General features: G+C 49.6%; 1 pseudogene; it reads left to right on the top strand.

The window, feature by feature from the left end:
• Positions 1–6,820: 6,820 nt before the first annotated feature.
• Positions 6,821–20,408, top strand: LOC136176880 (clusterin-like; annotated as a pseudogene).
• Positions 20,409–20,610: the final 202 nt, after the last annotated feature.

Below are 20,610 nucleotides of genomic sequence, written 5' to 3'. Positions count from 1 at the left end.
TATACCTGAAACTAACACAAAATTGGAAATCAACTACAGGTCAATAAAAGTTAAAAAGAAAGAATCAACTATGGGGTGAGGGCTGCACCAATTGGCCTTTGTGATCTGCTTAGAGTATTTAAAATCCAGCGATGCATTGACGGTGCACTTTTTTCCTTCAAGTTTTATCTTCTGAGCCTTGTGTGCTTAATAGCTGGAGTCATCAAGTAATTCCTCCCAGAGGACCACAGTTGAAGCTGTGAATCACATTCTTGGAAGGCAGCTATGCTCACCACTATATCACCAACGCATCACATTCTTTTCTCCCAATCCCGTCTTCTCCTCCCTTCCCCTACTTCAGCTGACTAAGGCAGATCTCCTTGCCTTGTCCTCCAAAGTCTGATTTTTCAAAAATATAATTATTACAGATTTGTGCCTCCTGTATCGGATGCTGGGGGAGTCACAGAACAGAAAAGTTACAAGGAGCATGCTCAAAGAGAATCCTTTTGGCCTTGGGCATTGATAGGATGCTAGAGAGGAGGCAATTTGCATAGAAAATGTAGCTGTTACTGATAATTAGACTTTTTCAGGAAGATAAAGTGAAGCCCTAAGGGAGAAATACTATTGCAAATTCTGGCTGAATTTTTTTCTTCTTTTCCTTCTGGGCCAATGATCTTCTCACACTTGGCATTGCTCCTGGTGAGGTTGAAGGGGACCTCAGAGATGATACATTCCAGATTCCTTACTGTCCAGGAGGAAGAAACTGAGAACTGAGGAGCGGGGGTGGAATGTGAGGGTTAAATCTTTGGTCTGGCCAGGGTCACCCAGAGCCTCCGGACAGAGCTGAGACTGCCTCAGAATTCCATGCAAAGCCCCACCTCCACTTTCCCCCTGTTTTTCACATCCCTGGAAGCTCCCTCTGTGCTCCTTCCTGAGAAGGTGGGAGGCGGGTTTCTAGTCCTGGACCTTGAGCAACCAGAGACTGGATCTGAAGCTGTATGTTGAAAATTATGAGCAGGAAAACTCAGCCTTTGGTCATACAACTCTCCTCTGAGCCCCTCAACTTGCTGGTTTTCAGCTGATGAGTGGACCATCCTGCCCACACCTGCCCTGCGCCCCCATCTCCCCCCAGCCAGCACGAGAAACCCTCTCGAGCCCTTAGACCTTTCTCTTAGGGTTCAAACATCCTGGATCAGAGCGCCGATCGTTTCTTCCCCAGGACGTATTCATGGCTATGCCCGTGCTGCTTCTGGGCTGGTTCTCTCCTTGCTAGGGGGTGGCATGCCTGCTCTCGCCCCTCTGCCCCATCAAAGCCCCCTGCCACAGGGAGTCTGTTGGCGAGCCTCCTCCTGCCAGCAGAGGGAGCTTGGGGCTGGTGATCAGTGAGTCCCTTTGCAAACGGGACCAGCAGCATAATTTGTGAGGCTCCATGCACGCTGAAAACGCAGGCCCCTTGTTCAAAAACTATTGAGAATTTCAAGACTTGGACAAGTAGCTCATGAGACAACGCATGGGGCAGCAGGGTCCCATGTTCATGACGCCCACCTGGTTTGGCTGGGTCTCGAGTGCATGGGGACAATACTTCCTTCAAGTCTGGGAATCAAAGAGCCAGGGGGGGCTTCTAATTTTCCAAATGAATGTTCTGTTCATCCCTAAGAACCTATTTCTGTTCCCTGCAGCCTAGCAGGTCTGCCAAGGGTCACTGTAGTGGTTTGAGAAGCCATCATTTCATACTTTCTGTGTTGCATCACAACATCCCTCTCCATCACACCCCCGATATTTCTGATGCTGTTAAATGGAGCCAGAGGAGTGGCACATATGAAAAATTAACGGTCAATCGGGCAGCGGAACTGTGAGGTTACATTTGGGAGTAGGCACCAGACGGGCGCGGAGCATCGCTCCACTCCTGCGGAGCTGGGCGCTCGCGGTGCACGTTAATTCAGGCTCTCCCCTCTTGAGGCGCCGTGCTCCAGCTCTGAGCCTTCTGGGTGCGACCCGGCATCCAGCGTCTGTCTCCGCCCGAGCCTTCCGAGGTGCCGAAGCGCCCCCCTACGCCCCCCGCCGGGTGCTGCACAAGACCCACCTTCCCAAATGCCCACCCGCCCCGCATCTCCGCACCCCTTCCCGCGCCGGCTTCCGGAAAGCTCTCGGTGCTGTCTACAGCATTCTTTGGGCCTAAGTCCTGCAGGTTTGGAGCCAGGTCCCAAGTGGGCGCATGCGCAGCGGAGCGCTATAAACACGCGACCCTCATCGTGCACTGCACGCAGCGTCGCCAGGAGGAGCCTGCGGGCGGCGCTGACGGGTGAGACGTCCCCTCTCTCCCAGTCGCCTGCGCAGAGCCCCGCCACCCAGAAGATGAGCGTAGGAGTGGGGGTGGGGGGCCGCCAGGCGAGGAGAGGGTGGTCGCTGGTAATCCCAGGGCTGTCAGAGGGGCGCTTTGGGTGGAGTCGGAAGATCCAGGGAAGGGAGTGGCTGGAGCCCCATCGCCAGGGAACAGAGTTGGGGCCCGAAAATTGCTGGGGTCGGCGCACAGGCCGGGACTCGGGAGCCCCTTCGTTCATGAGCTCCAATCACAGTTCTGTGGGGTAAACGGGATGGGTGTTCGTGAACCTCCTTTTGTGAAGATGGGGAAATTTACATTTGGAAAACTGACGCTGCTGCTGGGGTGGCAGAGTTGCTTCCTAATGCACCAGAGTACATCAGAGAAACGTCACACAACCTCCTTCAGATTTCAGACATCTGATTTAAACGGTCACATCTTATAGATGAAAATCTGGAAGGATAAACAGAAAGAAAAAAATCTCCAAAGATAAACAGAAAACAGGTATCAGAATTGGGATTAGAACCCAAGTCTTGACCTTTCGGAATTTCTGGACTTATTGAAAAAAAGAAGCTGATTATTACTATTTAAGAGTGGGGATGGGAATTTAAGAGTAAGTACAGATATTAAAACAGGATGCTTTTGAGAGTTCATTATAAAAATAGTCGGAAATTACAGACAATGTAAATGATCAGCCATGTGGGATGCAAAATAAGGTACACCAGTTAACGGACTATTACACAGCCCCAAAAGTGTGCTTTTAGAGTGTATTTGAAGATAGTGGATGTAATGGATCCAATTGTATGCAAATGCCAGAAAAGAGGAAAGATACCACAATGCTAACGGTTGCCTCTGGAGGGTGTGAATTACAGGTGAATTGTTTTGTTTTTCTTTTTGGTTGAGTTTGCTATATCTGGGGAGGGAGTAGGAGAGGAGCTTGGGCTTTGGGCTTTGAACCCTTCAGCTTACTCTGCATGACAGTGTCTTCCCCATGGCTTCCTCTGGAGAAAGGAGGGCCTTTGAGAGGCTTGTTTAATCAGAGCAGTTGGCAGCCGGGTGCCCTAGTCTGGAGATGGGCGGGGAGGGGAGTCAGTGCAGAGGGCGGGCAATCTGGCGGCACAGCGGCTGTTCTCATACTGCCCCTGGGTTGGTATCAATATCGTCTGCAAACTTGTTAGCACAGCAGTCTAGGATTCAGAATCTGGTGTGATAACTTGGCTCTCGGCTGGGGTACTCTTTCTACCCCCTTCTGATGTCTATGTCAGAAGCTTTCTCTATCTCCTTTATGCTTTAATAAAACTTTATTACACACACACAGAGACTCTTGGCTAATTCCCAGGGCTTTAAAGGAGCCCGAAGCAGGGAGGGACACAGGTGGCCTCTGTGCCTGCTTCCTTGTGTCAGGCGCGTGTATGCTCCTCGGTCCTTGTCTCATCACAACAAAGATTTGGAGTGACCCTCGGCGGGTCACAGCTCTCGGGCCTTGGACAGACTGTGTTATAGCTTTCAGGTCTCGAACGGACCGTGTTACAGCTCTTAGATAAATCAGATTTACACTCAGTGTTACAGCTCTATTTTATTTAGGTAACAGCAGGAAAACCCATCTTCGAGGCGTGAGGGCATGTTGACCCAAAGACGCGAAGAGAAGAGCACTCCAGCGCGTGGGAGAGAGAGAGAGAGCTAGCTTTGGCTCCTCTTTTTATATGTTTCTCTCTCCCCGGGCCTGTCCTAGGAGTGGGCCAGGACAGGAGTGCTGTTTGTTTAACCTGAGGTTCTCACTCCCATCCTCGGACCTTCCTTTGTTCTATTTTCGCGGGCTTTTCCTTTCCAGGTCTTTCAGCCACCGCCATTCTGGACTCCTTTTCCCTATTCTAACTACCCAGCACTTTCCTCTGTCCCTCTACGTGCCACCTCCTCCCACTTCCCCGAAAGATACTGTGCCAGTGCCCACAATTGGTCCTACGTCTATTTTTTTTAAATTATTTTTTATTATTTTTATTTTTTTTCCTACGTCTATTTTTGAAGGAGTCAGAATTTCCAATGATGACATAAGACCCTTGTGTTTACAGAACACATTCACATCTCTGAGATCTGTATTATGTCTGTTAGGTAGTTAGAAGAGGGGGAAAGAGTCCAAAATGATGGTGGCTAAAACACCTTGAAGGGAAAGCCCTCGAAAATAGAACAAAGGAAGGTCCGAGGACTGGAGTGAGAACCTCAGGTAAAACAAACAATGCCCTCCAACTAATAAAAATAAATGAAAAAAAAAAAACAAACAGCGCTCCAGCCTAAGCCCAATTTACATAAGACAGGCCCAGGGACAGAGAAACAAATAAAAAGAGGAGCCAAAGTCCTCTTCTCTCCTTTTTTGCTCCCTCTCTCTCCCGCGCGATGGGGGGCAATCTTCTCTTCGAGTCTTTGGATCGACGTGCCCTCACACTTCGAAGATGGATTTTCCTGCTATTATCTAAATAAATAGAGCTGTGACACTGAGCTGTAACACTGATTTATTTAAGAGCTATAACACGGTCCGTTCGAGACCTGAGAGCTATAATATGGTCTGTCCTCCGAGAGCTGTGACCCACCAGGGGGCTTTAATGTCTGTCACTCCAAATTTTTGTTGTGACGAGACAAAGAACCGAGGAGCATACACTCGCGTGACATGTCCATTTTACAGATGGGGAAACTGAGGCTCAGATTTCAGTGACTTGGTGTCAAGGAAAGAACACTGGGCTGGGGGATTGGGAGGGCTGGGTTCTCATCCGGGGGTTGCCCCCTGCTTGTTGCAGGCCTTGGGGAGCCCCAGCCTGTTTCTGGGTTCTGCCTTACCTCTGAGCTGATTGGGTGGGAGACAGGTCTCTGTCCCAGCTCTCAGCTCCATGACTCCCATGGCCCTCAGTCTCCTGATGGGAGATCCTGTACTGACCCCTGGGTTTCCAGACTCCTCATCCAGTGCTCCTGCCTTTGGCTTCCCTGCATCTCTTTTCTTCAGGACCCAATGCCGTGTCTTCCAGTCACAGCTTATTTCAAAGGCTGGGGTATGGATTTCTACGAAGCCTTCACTTATGGGGGAGGAGTGCTCTGCCGGAGGGGTGTTTCTCTCTGGCTTTCTCTCTCTGCCATGACAAAGCCTCTGTCCCTGTTCCAGGCGTTTCAGGCCTCAGTGAGCAGCAGGGGCCGTGACTGGCAGACCTGAAATAGCACCTTGGCTTAGCTGCCCACCCACCATCTCTGGGGAGGGCGGTGACCTGCTCTCCTCTCCCACGCTGCTCAGGGACCGCAGCCCAGCTGCCTTACTAATTGTGTCTCAGGAGAGACTTGCCTTATTCATTTTCTCCCAAGGGTCCCAGTGGACCTGTGGAGGAGCTGAGAACGGCTTCAGGGTGTGCGTCGTTTCAGGAAGGGGAGAGTCCCTTCCCGTTCTTGTTAGGGGAAACAGGTGAGTTCAGATGAGCAGTTGTGGGGAGGAGGGGTGCGGGGTGGAAGAGGAAGGCAGAGAGGGATTTTTGTTTTGCAACAACTTCAGCTTTGGGGAAAGGATCCATTGTGTAAGACCAGCTGGTCCAGGGCTCAGGGCAGCCAGCCAAGTGATGGTGGGAGGACCCTGGGAGATGCCTTGCTATGGGCATAGAGGGACCAGCCTACTGATGTGGGAGGACCCTGGGAGAGGCCCTGCTGTGGGCATAGAGGGACCAGCCAAGTGAAAGGGACCGGTGGAGCACAGAAGCGCTCCTCCCAGCAGGACTTCTTCTGGGGAGGCTCCTTGCCCCCCCCCACACACCCCCAACCCACCAATCCCTTAGGCCTTGCCCCTCCCTGAAGACCACTGTCCCCCTCACCTCACTCTACTCCCATCCATGCCTCCTGCCTCAAGTCCCATGCTGGCAATCATAAATGGATTTATTTCCCTGTATTGACCCAGAGGGTCTGAGGCTATCACTGCTTCAGACCCTTGAAAAGCACTTTCGGGAGGTGTTGAGGCTTGGCTGGGGAACAGTGCTGTGATTGATTGGTGATGCCAACAGCAGGGGACTGGATGTGCTCAGGGCTGCAGTCCCCACTTCAGGGGGATGGGAGAGGCTGGATGAGTGACGCAAGAGAGGTGTTTTCAGAGTTGAGTTTGTTGAGATAGATGCCTTCTCTGGATGCAGAAATCTCATGTGCCTTTTTCAGGCATAGTCAGCTATGATGGGAAGAGAAGGAAGAGGGGGAGGGGAGGAGAGAAAGAGGAGGAAGAAGGGAGGAGGAGGAGCAGGGGGAGGGTGGATTGGACCTGAGTCCAGTGGTTCCAACTCCAGATCCTTATTTCTTCTGTATTAGGCTGCTTTCCTGGGGTTCTTCCTGGTACCCTGCTGCCTCCACTTTCTTTTGAAGGTGCCCAGTGGCAAGAGTGATCCTTTCTTGTCAAGTCCCTGGGATGAAAAGGCGGTGATGTGAGCTGAGGGCATAGGCAGCAGGTGGGGATGGACACCAGCGGGCTGTCTGGCTGTTACCATGACAGTCCCCTGTTCTCTCCAAACAGAGGCGTGTTGGGACTCCAGAATTGGAGAAGGAGGCAAGATGAAGACTCTACTGCTGTTGATGGGGCTGCCGCTCAGCTGGGAGAGTGGCCGGGCAATCTCGGACAAAGAGCTCCAGGGTAAGTGACCAGGCGTGCCCTTCTGTCAGGACCCCAAGGGTCAGAGCCCATCTCTGACCTGTGCATCAGGTCTGGTTTGCCCTGCCCGGGCCCCTGTCTGAGCTCTCTGTTGCTGGTCCAGGCTCTTTGTGGTCAGGTTGGCTTCCAGGCACTTTCAAGTGGACCCCAAGCCCTTTCTGGATCTTGTATCTCATCTGGCTGTTCTCTTCCCAGTCAGCTTGGTCCAGCATGCCCACCCCTCCATGAAGCTCCATGAAACCTGGACCATTGGAGCCTCTGTGGACGTCCCCCTTGAGTTTCCATAACGCTTACTACCTGTGTCTGCCACCTTTCCACCTACAAAACCAATGCTCTGGGTTCAGGAAAGAGAAAATATCATTTATTAGGAGGGTTTGTCATCCTTCAGAGCCCAGCTTTTGGTTCCCCTCTTCTGCTAGGTCCTTCCTGACACCTGTCTTCCCTCTGCTCCACTCTTGTCCTGCGAGCTGACCAACTCTCTGGGGTAGTAGTTAGAAACCCAGATGCTGAGATCAGAGATGGGTGGGAGTCTTATCTCCGCCCTCCCAGCTGTATAACCGAGGGTGAGTATCTTGATCTCACTATGATTCTTCGTCCTCATTTTTGCAATGAGGTGAAGGTGGTGTTGAGAGTCTTAAATAAAATGTACATGGAGCCTGCAGCAGAGTGCTTGGATCTGGATAAGCACCAGAGAATTTGGTAACATTGTCTCATCGTATTTGTCAAACAATGTGGTGTGTCTGATCACAGTCTCCTTGTGGGATGGTGTAATTAAGTCAGCTTCCTGTCCCTGTCACCTGACACCAGGCATTGGAACAAAGACAAAGTTCAGATGTTTGCTTAAACTGCATTCCAGAAAGAATTGTATCCAAAAGGATACTATTTTATATTTTGATGCTTAAACATCAAATTGTGCTTCCAGGATTTTTTTTTCCTTGAACATTTTCTGCAGTTGGTTAGGCTGCTTCTCCAGAGCTCCAGGGACAGACTGGTTTATTTCTCTTTTTTTCCCATTTATTTTTATTAGTTGGAGGCTAATTACTTTACAATATTGTAGTGGTTTTTGCCATACATTGACACGAATCAGCCATGGATTTACATGTGTTCCCCATCCTGAACCCCCTTCCCACCTCCCTCCCCATCCCATCCCCCTGGGTCATCCCAGTGCACCAGCCCTGAGCACTTGTCTCATGCATCCAACTGGCAATCTGTTTCACACTTGATAATATACATGTTTCGATGCTGTTCTCTCAGATCATCCCACCCTGCCTTCTCCCATAGAGTCCAAAAGTCTGTTCTGTACATCTGTGTCTATTTTTCTGTCTTGCATATTGGGTTATTGTTACCATCTTTCTAAATTCCATATATATGCGTTAGTATACTGTATTGCTGTTTATCTTTCAGCAGACGAATGGATAAGAAAGCTGTGGTACATATACACAATGGAACATTACTCAGCCATTAAAAAGAATGCATTTGAATCAGTTCTAATGAGATGGATAAAACTGGAGCCCATTATAGAGTGAAGTAAGCCAGACTGGGTTATCTCTCTGGGTGTGTCTGCTCCAGTGTTTGCATTTCTGAGCAGCTGGGTAATTGGTTCTCAGGCCCTGGGCCTTCGGTGCGCCCTGGAGATGGAACCTGGAGTGGAACCTGTGTCAGAGTGAAGCTGGGACCCTGAAGGCTGCCTGCCAGGGGGACTCCAGCCACGGCAGCCCCTTTCTGACCCTTTCAACTGGTTCCAGGATTGTATTCCCAGCACCACCCATTCACATTATCCACCTCTCTGCCCTTTTCCTGCAGAAATGTCCACCGAGGGGAGTAAGTATGTGAATAAAGAAATTAAAAATGCCCTCAAGGAGGTGAAACAGATAAAGACCCAAACAGAACAAACCAATGAAGAGCACAAGCTACTGCACAGCTCCCTGGAGGAAGCCAAGACGAAGAAGAGGTAAGGAGGAGCTCCGTGGCCCCGCCTTGATCCTCTGTGCTGGAGGGAGGGGGTGGCCTTTGCTCCTCCAGGTGCCCTGCCAGGTTGCCATGGTGACCTGCTGACCTTCCTTCCCCGCTGTGTCATCTGATGCCAGGGGCTGTGGTTAACAAATAGGCAAGGTTTATTTGCTTTTGAAAGCTTCAGGAGGTGAGATTTTGGATCTGGTTTCATTACAAGCCTGCTGCCAGATTCATTTCAATAGATTTTTCTAAACCCCGATTGTGTGCAAGCTCCGACGTCGGCTTTGGGTAGGGTCTGTCACTGTCAGGGTTAGAAGGGGGATGGCACTCTACCTTCAGGAAGCTTATCTAGTGTGGGTAGTACCTTTGGGGGTAGCAGGCACACACTGGATTGCTCAGGTCTGAGTTCTGGTCTACTTTGTAAAGAGACACCTGAGTCCAACAGTGAACATACACAACTAAACCACCGTCATTCAGGAAACTGCTTATTTGTGCCGTGCTGTTACTTCAGTTGTGTCTGACTCTTTGAGACCCCATGGACTGTAGCCCGCCAGGCTCCTCTGTCCATGGGAGTCTCCAGGCAAGAACACTGGAGCAGGTGGCCATTTCCTCTTCCAGGGGATCTTTCTGACCCAGGGATCAAACCCACGTCTCTTAAATGTCTCTTGCACTGGCAGGCATGTTCTTACCACTAGCGCCACCTGGGCACCCCAGCTTATTTAAAAAATCAATAGTCTTTGTCAGAGTCTTTGTCAAATTCTACTCCTATTTCTATCCTACCACTAATGACAGAGATGCTGAGATGGGGCCTATGGTCCCTAATGTGTGGGGTGAAATCATTATAAAGACTTAGAGAAGTTCTGCAGTAAAGAAACACATGTAACTTCCTTTAATCCAAGTGCTTTCCAAATCCAATTGACCAGGGAATCCATTTATTTTTTTCCTGATAGCTTGTAGCACAGTTTCATGGTAGCCACTTGCAGCAATGTTGGCCTGGGTGCAGCTCTAACTTTCTCTGAAACTTAATGCCCTTTCTTGGCGTGAGTAGAAATTCCCGCCATGCTGGGAGAAACCTCCTAGAGTCCACGGAGAAGTGGCATGTCCTGTTCTGGAATATTTGTGCTTCTCACTGGAATTTGATATTTGGCAATCCAGGTTCTATAAAGCACATCATGTTTGGAAAGAGACTCCAGGTGAGGAATATGGGAACCGGAAAGAAAAGAATTGCCTGTGAATTGGCCTCATAGGAGGTGTGGTGGCCGTTCCCATTTGGGAGCAAGTGGCAGTGGACACAGACCAGGGGGACAGGGGACATGGAGCAGGAGAATATTCCACCTGGCTCCTCCTGGTCAGACATTCCTAGAGCAGCTTCATCTGGGGGTATGGATGGTCTGCTTAATTCTTTGAAGAGTAAAACAGCTATTTTTCAAGATTTTAATATAGAAAAGTAGCAGAAGAAAAGTTTTTCCATAATCTTTTTACTTTAGGACAATTCCTTAGGTATCTAAGGATACCTACATTTGATCTACTTCTTACTGCTTTTTCTCCTCTATAGTTTTTGGACAGTGGCTGTACTCAAACTCATGAATTTTTTAACATGAGAAATGCTTATTATAATATTTAACATTTGTTACAGATATCCTTGGTAATGCTGTCCTAGCTACCATTTGTAGTACTACTATTTCCTTAACTTGTCCCCTAGTTTTGAACATCTGAGTTAACTCCAGTTTTTTTGTTTTTTTGTTTTTTTTTTTTTGCCATTCATGAATATTGTAACAAATATCTTCAGGCATACAGATTTTTCCTTGATTGCAGGAATTACTTGAGATAGATTCTTGCAGAATTACTGGATCAAATGTCATGGTCATTTTAGAGACTTTTGGTAGCAGGTGTGATTTTGATTTCAGAAACTTACCTATTCCCATGGCATGCTGCGGACTGTGGTTGCCATAGAAAAATAAGATTCAGGGAAGCTTTGAAAGATGACATTTAAATTCCTGAAGTTGAGAGTGGAAAGTGGGGTATTTAGTGAGAAGAGGGAAGTCTTGGGGTAAAGACAGTAGGTGCAGTATCAGAGAAAAATGTCTAGATGGTCTCTAGTGGCCAGAAAAGACTAAGGAGCAGGATGAAGATGGGAGGATGCTTAAAACCAGATGAGAAGGGACATCCTGGTGACAAATGTGGGAACTTGTGAGCCAGAGCGGGATGGAAATAAGCACCCCAAGTGCCCAGGTTGGGCAGAGTTGGGGGTGGGCACCCATGCCTGCTTCAGAAAGGGGAAATCCCGTGGTTTCTGTGGCTAAGCCAAACTGTGTCATCCCCCGGGACGCCCTGAATGACACCAGGGATTCCGAAACCAAGTTGGAGGCGTCCCAGGGGGTGTGCAATGAGACCATGACGCCCTCTGGGACGAGTGTAAGCCCTGCCTGAAACAGACCTGCGTGCAGTTCTACGCGCGTGTGTGCAGAAGCGGCTCAGACCAGATGACAAGCGGCCCCGCCCCTTCAGCGCAGCGTGGCTGTGGCAGGGGGATGAGAACTTGAATATGCTTCTTTGATTCTGCCCCGAGTTCCAAGTGTGGGGATTTCCCTACCAAGGGGTTCTCCCACACCAGCCGGGTGCCCTGCAGTTCAGCTCAAGTCGGACCCCATCTACCTAGAGACAGCATCGGACCCACAGCTTCAGGGCTCAGTCCCACAAGTCCGCCCCGCCACGCCCACCCCCGACCTCACCCGCCAATCACGAGTGGCCGCCTGTGCTAGTGACTGGCTGGCTGAAGGTTAGAGGGCTCCATGACCGCTTCCTTTTGTTGCTGTTGAGTCACTAAGTCGTGTCCAACTCTTTCCAACCCCATGGACTGTCGCCTGACAGGCTCTTCTGTCCATGGGATTTCTCAGGCAAGAATACTGGAGTGAGTTGCCATTTCTTTCTCCCAGGAATCTTCCTGACCCAGGCATCAAACCCATATCTCCTACATTGCAGGTGGATTGCCCCCTTGGGTTAAATTAATTTGTTCAAGAAGCCCATAGAACCCGGAAAAACATTTTACATACTAGATAATCAATTTATCATTAAAGGATATAACTTGGGTGACTTCCCCAGTGGTCCAGTGGTTAAGTATCTGCCTTGCAGTGCAGGGAACATGAGTGTGAACCCTGGTTGGGGAACTAGGATCCCACATGCCACAGGGCAGTTAAGCCTGTGTGCCACAGTGAGAGATCCCGCGTGACACAGCTAAGGCCTGACACAACCAGAGATAAATTTTAAAAATCAAAAATAAGTAAAAATCATTTTTAAAAAAGCCACCAATGGGTGACCCAGTGGTCATCCATTAAAAAAAAGTAATAAAAATAAAAGGATATAAGTCAGGAACAGCCAGATGGAAGAGACGCCCAGAGATAGGGATGGGGAGGGGTGGGGAGCCTTCATGTCCTCTCTCAGTCAGCAGTCTCTTGTGTCTCATTGGTGCATGTTTTCATCAAGCTTCATGTTTTCACCAGAAGCTGACCAAGCCCATCCTTTTGGATTTCATAGAGGCTTTGTTACACAGGCACGATTGATTAAATCACTGGACATTCGTCATTGATCTAATCTCCAGCCCCACTCCCCTCCCCAGAAATTAGGGGCTGGGGCTGAAAGTTCTAACCCTTTAATCATGTAGTTGGCTCTCCCAGCAATCAGCCCCCATCTTTAGTTACTTTCAAAATGTTACTTCCCTAACAAAACAAAGACACCTTGATTGCTCTTATCACGGGAAATTCCAAGAGATTTAGCACCTCCTTGTCAGGAACCAGACCATATATATATTTCTTATGATAAATCACAGTCTCACAGCTTCATTTCACATGCTATTTGCTACTGATTAGTTCTGGCTGCATTGGAGCCCAGAGTGTCGTGATCGATTGGTAATGTCTGCTATGAGTGCAGTAATGTGGGATGATGAAAAGCACCTGTGTCAGGTATTTGCCATCTTAGAAGATTCTCATCCAGCAATTCTTAGCTGTATAAGGCAACAAATGGCTCCATGGTAGGGCAGAGCCCTGTGTCTACTTTAGCAAAAGGAATTAAGAATTTTTAGTATGTTACTATCCATCTGGACTTCCCTGGTGGCTCAGACAGTGAAGCGTCTGCCTACAATGAGGGAGATCTGGGTTCCATCCCTGGGTCGGGAAGATCTCCTGGAGAAGGAAATGGCAACCCACTCCAGTATTGTTGCCTGGAAAATCCCATGGACAGAGGAACCTGGTAGGCTACAGTTCATGGGGTCGCGAAGAGTCGGACATGACTGAGCAACTTCACTTTCCAATACCCATCTACCCTCCCCTACAGGCCTTGCTCAATTAGGACTCATGAATTTTGCCCTTCCCCAGAGTCCTGTCATTTGGCACTTGGTTGATTGGGGAGGGGGTCAAAGAGGACAGCAGACTGGTCCCACCTGGTGGGTTTTGTGACTTTCTTGGTCTTTCAGGTCTTCCTGCTCCTCCCCCTTGGAGTCAGTAGATTGGAAGGGGCTGACCTGGACATTTCAAAGATGGGGAGCCATCCCCAGCCAGGCTTTCTACCCCCTGCTGCGACTCCTAGATGTCCCAGGTGCAGCCGGGACGGGCCTGGCTCATCTTGACAAGGGGGAGGCACCTCTGCTTATCCTCCATCTCACAGCTTGAGGAGTTCCTGAACCAGAGCCCCTTCTACTTCTGGACCAATGGTGATCGCATTGACTCCCTGATGGAGAATGACCGGCAGCAGAGCCATGCGATGGATGTCATGGAGGACAGCGTCAACCAGGCCTCCAACATCATGGATGAACTGTTCGAGGACCGGTTCTTTCCCCAGAGGCCCCAGGACACTCAGTACTACTTCCCCTTCAGCTTATTCCCGAGGGAGGTCACTCTTCTTTAATCCCAAATCCCGCTTTGCCCAGAAATTGCCTTTCCCCGTGTTGGAACCCCTAAACTTTCATGATGTGTTTCAGCCCTCTACGACGTGATCCACCAAGCCCAGCAGGCCATGGACACCCACCTGCACAGGACTCCCTACCACTTCCCCATGACAGAATTCTCAGGAGGTGAGAAGGAGGGGGTGAGAGCTCACAGTTCAATGGAATGCTTTACCCAGTCAGGTGGGCTGTGATGCTAAAGAAAAGTACAAATAGCTAAGGATCTAAGGGATTGTGGAGGTAGGGAGCATTAGATACTCATATCTGTGCCCAGGACTTGGCCTATGCCATCTGAACCCCCCTAGCAACCTGGGGAGGGGGCTACCATCCCCATTTGATGGAGAGTGTAGGAGCATGCCCAGAGGCTCACTGGCTTCCCTGGTGCCTCAGCGGTAAAGAATCCACCTGCAATGCAGGAGATGCGGGTTTTATCCCTGGTTTGGGAAGATCCAAACCAGGATTTAGGCTGGTCAAATCTAGCCGTATAGGACTTGGAACCAGTGTTCTTTTGAGTTTTCTAGGCTCCTTCCAAAAACTGGTGGGCATGACACTCTTTCCTCTAGAGCAGGCACCCCCAACTTCTAGGATCTAATGCCTGTTGATCTGAGATGCAGCTGGTATAATAATAACAGACATAAAGTGCACAATAAATGTAATGTTCTTGAATCATCCTGAAACCCCTTCCCCAACCCCTTGGTCCTTGGAAAAAATTGTCTTCCACAAAACTGATCCCTCGCACCAAAAAGGTTGCAGAGCACTGCTCTTGAAAACTAGACCCCTTTGTCTTGGGAACTCAGGTGGCTTTATGTGGACACCATGCTTATATTGGCAGTGAATTGTATAATCACTTAATTGTACAGTTAAGAAAGCTGTTCGTGGCTATAACCTTAGGGTCTGGTAGAGAATGGGCACACAGTGAGTATCTTTTGAATAAACAAAAAAAGCCAAAACTTTTAGAAGTGTCTTCTTTCAATGAATCAATAGACACTGGTTGGCCAACCCCATCTCCTAAACGCTAGAGTTTGATTGGCACCGGGGTCTGGCTTGTAAAGGATTGGAAATATAGGAGGGTGTGGGCGTGAATGGGCCTCCCTGGCAGCTCAGTGGTGAAGAACCCACTTCAGACATGGGTTCAATCCCTGGGTCAGGAAGATCCCCTGGAGGAGGAAATGGCAACCCACTCCAGTATTCTTGCCTGGAGAATCCCATGGACAGAGAAGCCTGGCAGGCTACAGTCCGTGGGGTCACAAAAGAGTCAGACATGACTTAGCGCTAAACAGCAAATTGACTTGAATAAGCATTTACTGCATATCGTAAGGTGGGGTGGGGGGCGCCCTGTGTTATAAGGAGGTTCCATATGAATCTTACTCCTGCCTTCAAGGGGCTTGCTGCTTGGCCAGGGGTAGAGAAGTGAGCCAGACAGAATGCAGAGCAAAACAGGTTATAATGCCAAAGAGAAGTATGGACAGCTCAGAAAACGTGGAGGTGGGAGAGTGGAGTGGTGAGAGGGAGGCCATACCCAGCTCAGGGGGCCCCGGGAACCACCTCTGGTCCTGCTGCAGGGAATCCCACTGCTGACCCAAGCCTGTGTCTTTCTGCAGGCAGGCAGCCAGATGCCAACCTGCTCTGCCTGCAGAACCATCTCAAAGGGCCAGACAGCGGTATGGAAGGGCTCAGAGAGATGGGGCGGCCCATGTTGCTCTGTGTGACTTCCCTTGTGTGTCCCCAGAAAACAGTGACCGCGCCGTGTGCAAGGAGATCCGCCACAATCCACAGGGTGCCTGTGGATGAAGGACCAGTGCGAGAAGTGCCAGGAGATCTTGGAACTCCCTGAGTGAGTGAGTGAATGAGTCGGAGACCCCCTGGTCTCCTGTGTCCTCAGCCTCACTGGGGCTGCCTTTATGGCGTCAAGCGGGTGGGAGTTCAAATGCCAACTCTGCTACCTTCCAGTTGTGGCTGTTGGTGGGAGAGGGGTCCTTTGCTCGGTTCTGCCTGGATCCCCATCTGGGGTTGAGGGTTAAGATGCAGAGTTGTCCCCAAAGTTGGGAGACAGAATACAAAGTATTGGGTTGGCCAAAAAGTTTATTCAGGTTTTTCCATAACATCTTGTGGAAAAACCTGAAGAACTTTATGGCCAACCCAATACTTATTGCATCAGTTCACGGTTAACAGGCTGACTGTAGAAGGGGCAGCCAGGCTTTCTAAAAAGCTGTCATCCTGTGACTTCCTCCAGTTAGTCTGTCCCCAAGGGCCAAACCTAGTAGACATCCTCATTTTTGGCTGCAGACGATGAAAATTTAGACAGTATGTTGTTGTTACTGTTTTGTCTCTAAGTCGTGTCCAACTCTTTGCAACCCTGTGGACTATATGGCCTGCCAGACTCCTCTGTCCATGGGATTTCCAAGACAAGAGTACTGCAGTGGGCTGCCATTTCCTACTCCAAGGGATCTTCCCGACCCAGGGATCAAATTTGAGTCTCCTGCGTCGGCAGGCAGATTCTTTGCCACTGAGCCATCAAGGAAAGCCTTCGACAGTGTGGACTCTGTTAAACTCTTGCCGTGTGTTTGTTACTGAATACGCTTCTAAACACTTCACATTTATTTTTCTACCTTGGATAACTGGAGTGGCTACTTGTCTTACAGAGGAGGAGGCTGAGCTAGAGAAGGTTCTGTGACCTGCTCAGGGTTCAGGACACCCCTCCTGCGGGGTGTTTGGCGTGCATTCCCCAGCAGTGCTGCCGTGTTCTCTGCCCTGGACGTACAGGTCTCTCCTTGTGGTACCTTCACTTCCTGGCCACCTTCCCTGTGGTTGGTTGGTCCCTGAGGCAAAGGAAATAGCTCTCTTCCTCTGTTGCTCTCTGTTTTATCAGGGGAACTGAATTCTTCCTACTTGGTGGTAACAGCTATAAAAGCAGAGACACATTTCCTGGCTCACAAAAGTTTATGCTCAGAAGGAAAGAGTTAATTATCCCCCCCGGAACCCCACCCCGAGTGGATCTTTGCTCTTACTTAATTCTTTTGGGTGCCCGGGCTTCAGAGTCGAGTTAAATATTCCTAATCTCAGTGCTGTAATTTTAGAAGCCACTGCAAAAGTACAAGTGCTATATGAGGCTGATCTATGAAGAAGTGAGGTGAGTCCACAAGTGCGGCTCTTGGGTATAGCCCATAAAGTATCATAGCTAGAAAACCGTAAATCATACAGTACCTCGCAGTGAGAAAGTCACCTTAGGGCCAGAAGAAGAGACCTACAGATGCCCAAGCTCAGATTGGTGCCCCTGGTATTGATTTTATTTTTTTTTAAATTTTTTTTCCCTGGTACTGATCTTAACAGTCACTGATCACAACTTCCTGAAACACTGGTTTTCTTTTATACACCGAGGAAAATTTATGACTTCTTTTTTTTTATTTTTTATTTATGACTTCTTATCCCAGGTGCTTGCAACCTTTGGAGCATGTGCTGCCTGGGACCTCCAGACTGAATTGTTGCAATTTCCATTCTCCTGGCATTTTGGACCAGATTGTTCTTTTTTTTTTTTTTTTTTATGATAGGTTTCATCGTTTTTTTTAAAATATTTATTTTAAAAACTATTTATTTATTTATCTGGCTGCTTAGGGTCTTAGCTGTGGTATGCGGGGTCCTCATTGTGTCCTGTATTGCAGTGGATGGGTTCAGTTGTTGCAGCTCTTGCAATGTGGGATCCTAGTTCCCCAACCAGAGATCAGAGCCGTGACCCTGCACTGCAAGGCAGATTCTCAGCCACTGGGCCACCAGGGAAGTCCCTAGACCAGATCATTCGTTGTGATGGGGGCTGCCCTGGGCACTGTAAGGCATTTCACAGCATCTCTGGCCTCCAGTAACTTCCCACCCCCTACCCTGCCAGTTGTGACAACTGAAAGTGTTTTCAGACCTTGTCAAATACCCGTGGGGACAGCACTGCCCTAGGAGAGAGCCGCAGCTCTAGCCTCCATCCCGGTTCTCAATCACTGTCCTTATTTTCAGTGACTCCCTGGCATGAAGAGCTAAGGTTAGTCATTGTACATATTTCTCAACCCAGCTTATTGCTCATAATCCTATGTCTTGCCCCACCTGATGTTTTAATATAATAGAAATGATCAAAAGGCTTCCTTCCTAGCTCAGTCGGTAAAGAATCTGCCTGCAATGCAGGAGACCCCGGTTCTATTCCTGAGTCAGGAAGATCCCCTGGAGAAGGGCATGGCAATTCACTCCACTGTTCTTGCCTGGAGAATCCCATGGACAGAGGAACCTGGTGGGCATGTGGTCGAAAAGAGTTTCACACGACTTAGTGACTAAACCTAAACCAATAGAAATGATTACAACCAGCATGATGAAGTGTGCAAAGAACTCCTTTTCCCTGACTTGCTAGAGTTTCATGTGCTCTTTTGGGGATATTTTTCAACAATTAAGGGAGAGAAAAACAGTAGTTTTTAAAAAGAGCGGGCGTTGTTTCCACCCCTTGTCTACCTGACCTCCTGCAGTGGGTGGAGTTGGGGGGGTGTGCGGGGACCAAAAGCAATGAACTTCCCTACTCTCTGGTGAGCTTGGCAGCCAGCCACACCGGGCAGATGGGCAAACCTGGACTCCCTCACTTCCTGTGTGCTCGTGGTTCGAGGATCCTGGCTGGCTCTTCTGTGAGTCAGGTTCTTGGGGCCAGAATTTCCAACTCTGTAGATACAGGCAAACTTGGAGAACTTTGCAGAGCCACAGACTCAATAGGAAGAGCCCAAGTTTAGGAATTAAAGCCTTGAGTTCACCATCCTGACCTCCCAAATCATTCATCTTATGACTTTAGGCAAATGATTTAGCTCTGTGCCCCTCAGTGTCATTGTTGGACGGACATCAGAGTACATCAGACTATTAGAGATCACCACTATCCAGGGCGTTCAGTGATGCCTGGGGCATAGCAGTACCACACAAATGGCAGCTACAGGTAATGTCCACCATTTCTGGAAATGATTCCTGGGGGGACGGGGGCAGTGAGACGAGCTCCTGGTGTTTGCACACGGAGTCCTGAAGTCCTTGCTTCTTGAGGTGTGGACAAAGCCCCTTCTTGCCAAACTGCAGGGAGGCAGGGTCTTGCACCCAAAGAGAAATCAGTGATGATACTGAAACAGTTTAGTTCAGCTGACACTGTCTCCCAGAGCAAGACTTTTTTGATGAAGATAGTATGTGCTGATTCACTCTTAGGGCGAGCTCTCTGCTTTGTCTTGGGCTGACAGCGAACGCATGGTGGAAAGACAGCGCTCAGGGTAGCTCTGCCTCAGGTCCTGGCTGCGTGACCCGATTGCCATTTGTCTTCATCCCTGTTGAGCTCTCCCTTCACATTTCTGCCATTTGTTTGTGTTCTTTCCATCTCTGGGCAGACTGTTCTGCCAACAACCCGACTCAGACGCTGCTGCGCCAGCAGCTGAATGTGTCCCTGCAGCTGGCGGAGAAGTTCAGCAGGCTGTAGGACCAGCTGCTCCAGTCCTACCAGCAGAATACGCTCAACACGTCGGCCCTGCTCAAGCAGCTGAACAAGCAGTCCACCTGGGTGTCCCAGCTGGCCAGCCTCACGCAGAACGACGACCAGGACTATCGGGTCTCACGGTTAGTCCGTGCTGGCCACACACGGCAGCTGCACTCGAGGTGCAGTCTGGAGGCCGCGTGGTCCTCCCCGGGGGTGAAACGGGGTCAAGATGTTCACGGGGGCATGTCTGCTTTTGATGGAGCACTTGTCCCACTGCAGGAAGCAAACACTCAGGCACAGCGGTGCACGCAGACCTCATCGCCTGATGAGGCGGAGTGTCACCATCCTATTTTACGGGTGAGGAAATGGCGAGGTTCACCAGCTTACCCAGCATCTCCTACCTGAGGGGTGATCACCCTGTCTGCCTGGCTGCAGAACTGTCTTTCCGGAGAGTTGTCCTGTCCCACGTAGGATGCCTCGTGAATTGGCCCATTGTTCTCCTCCAGTGATAAGTAGCATCTCTCTAGTACCGGGAAACGTTTCTTTTTCTCTCCCTGATTCCTTTTCTCTCACTGCCTGGCTGGTTGCTGCCCAAAGGAAACATGGCATCTCGGAAACCAAGTTTTACTTGGTGGGGCTCTCCCAGGGCTGGTCCTTCGTGGAGGGCATTTACCCCCACAAAGTAGTGTCTCTGAGTTAGGGCATTTCTGTTCACCAAGTTGTATAGTTGTGCAGGTTAGGGAAAAGCAAAGGAGTCCACAGATCCGAATGAAGCCTTACTTGAGTTTCCAGCTGAGTCTGGGTTGACCGTCTTCCCCAAACCTTGTTACCTTTTCTCCTTCCACGTGAATTCCCACAGCTCCGACCCCAGCACTCCGTCCGGCCTCACCAAGGTGTTGTGAAGCTCTTCAACTCCTTCCCCATCACCGTGATGGTCCCGCAGGAAGTCTCCAGGCCTGACTTTATGGAGAATGTGGCGGAAAAAGCGCTGCAGCAATACCACCAGAAGAGCCCCTCTGCCCCACCTCAGTCCCTCTGGGGCGAACAGCTCCCTGGGGGTCCAAAAAACAGGGCAGAGGCATCACTGGAGCTATAGGCAGAGCCCACGCAGGAAGTTGGGAAGCTACTAGGAATTTTCTTCTTTCTTTGGAGGAAGTTCTTTCTGGGTTGATGAGAAGCAAAGTGTTGGTTGCTGCTTCTCAGTGATTATCAGCCCTCACCTTCCCCTCCTCTGTTTCTTTTTCAGGGAGGAGCGAGGAGTGAAAGTTGCTTTTTTAAGTATGGGGGCATCTGCGCCC

Source organism: Muntiacus reevesi, chromosome 10 (genome assembly GCF_963930625.1).
Source record: "Muntiacus reevesi chromosome 10, mMunRee1.1, whole genome shotgun sequence".
Classification (NCBI taxonomy): Eukaryota; Metazoa; Chordata; class Mammalia; order Artiodactyla; family Cervidae; genus Muntiacus; species Muntiacus reevesi.
This window is presented reverse-complemented; position numbering and strand designations above follow the sequence as displayed.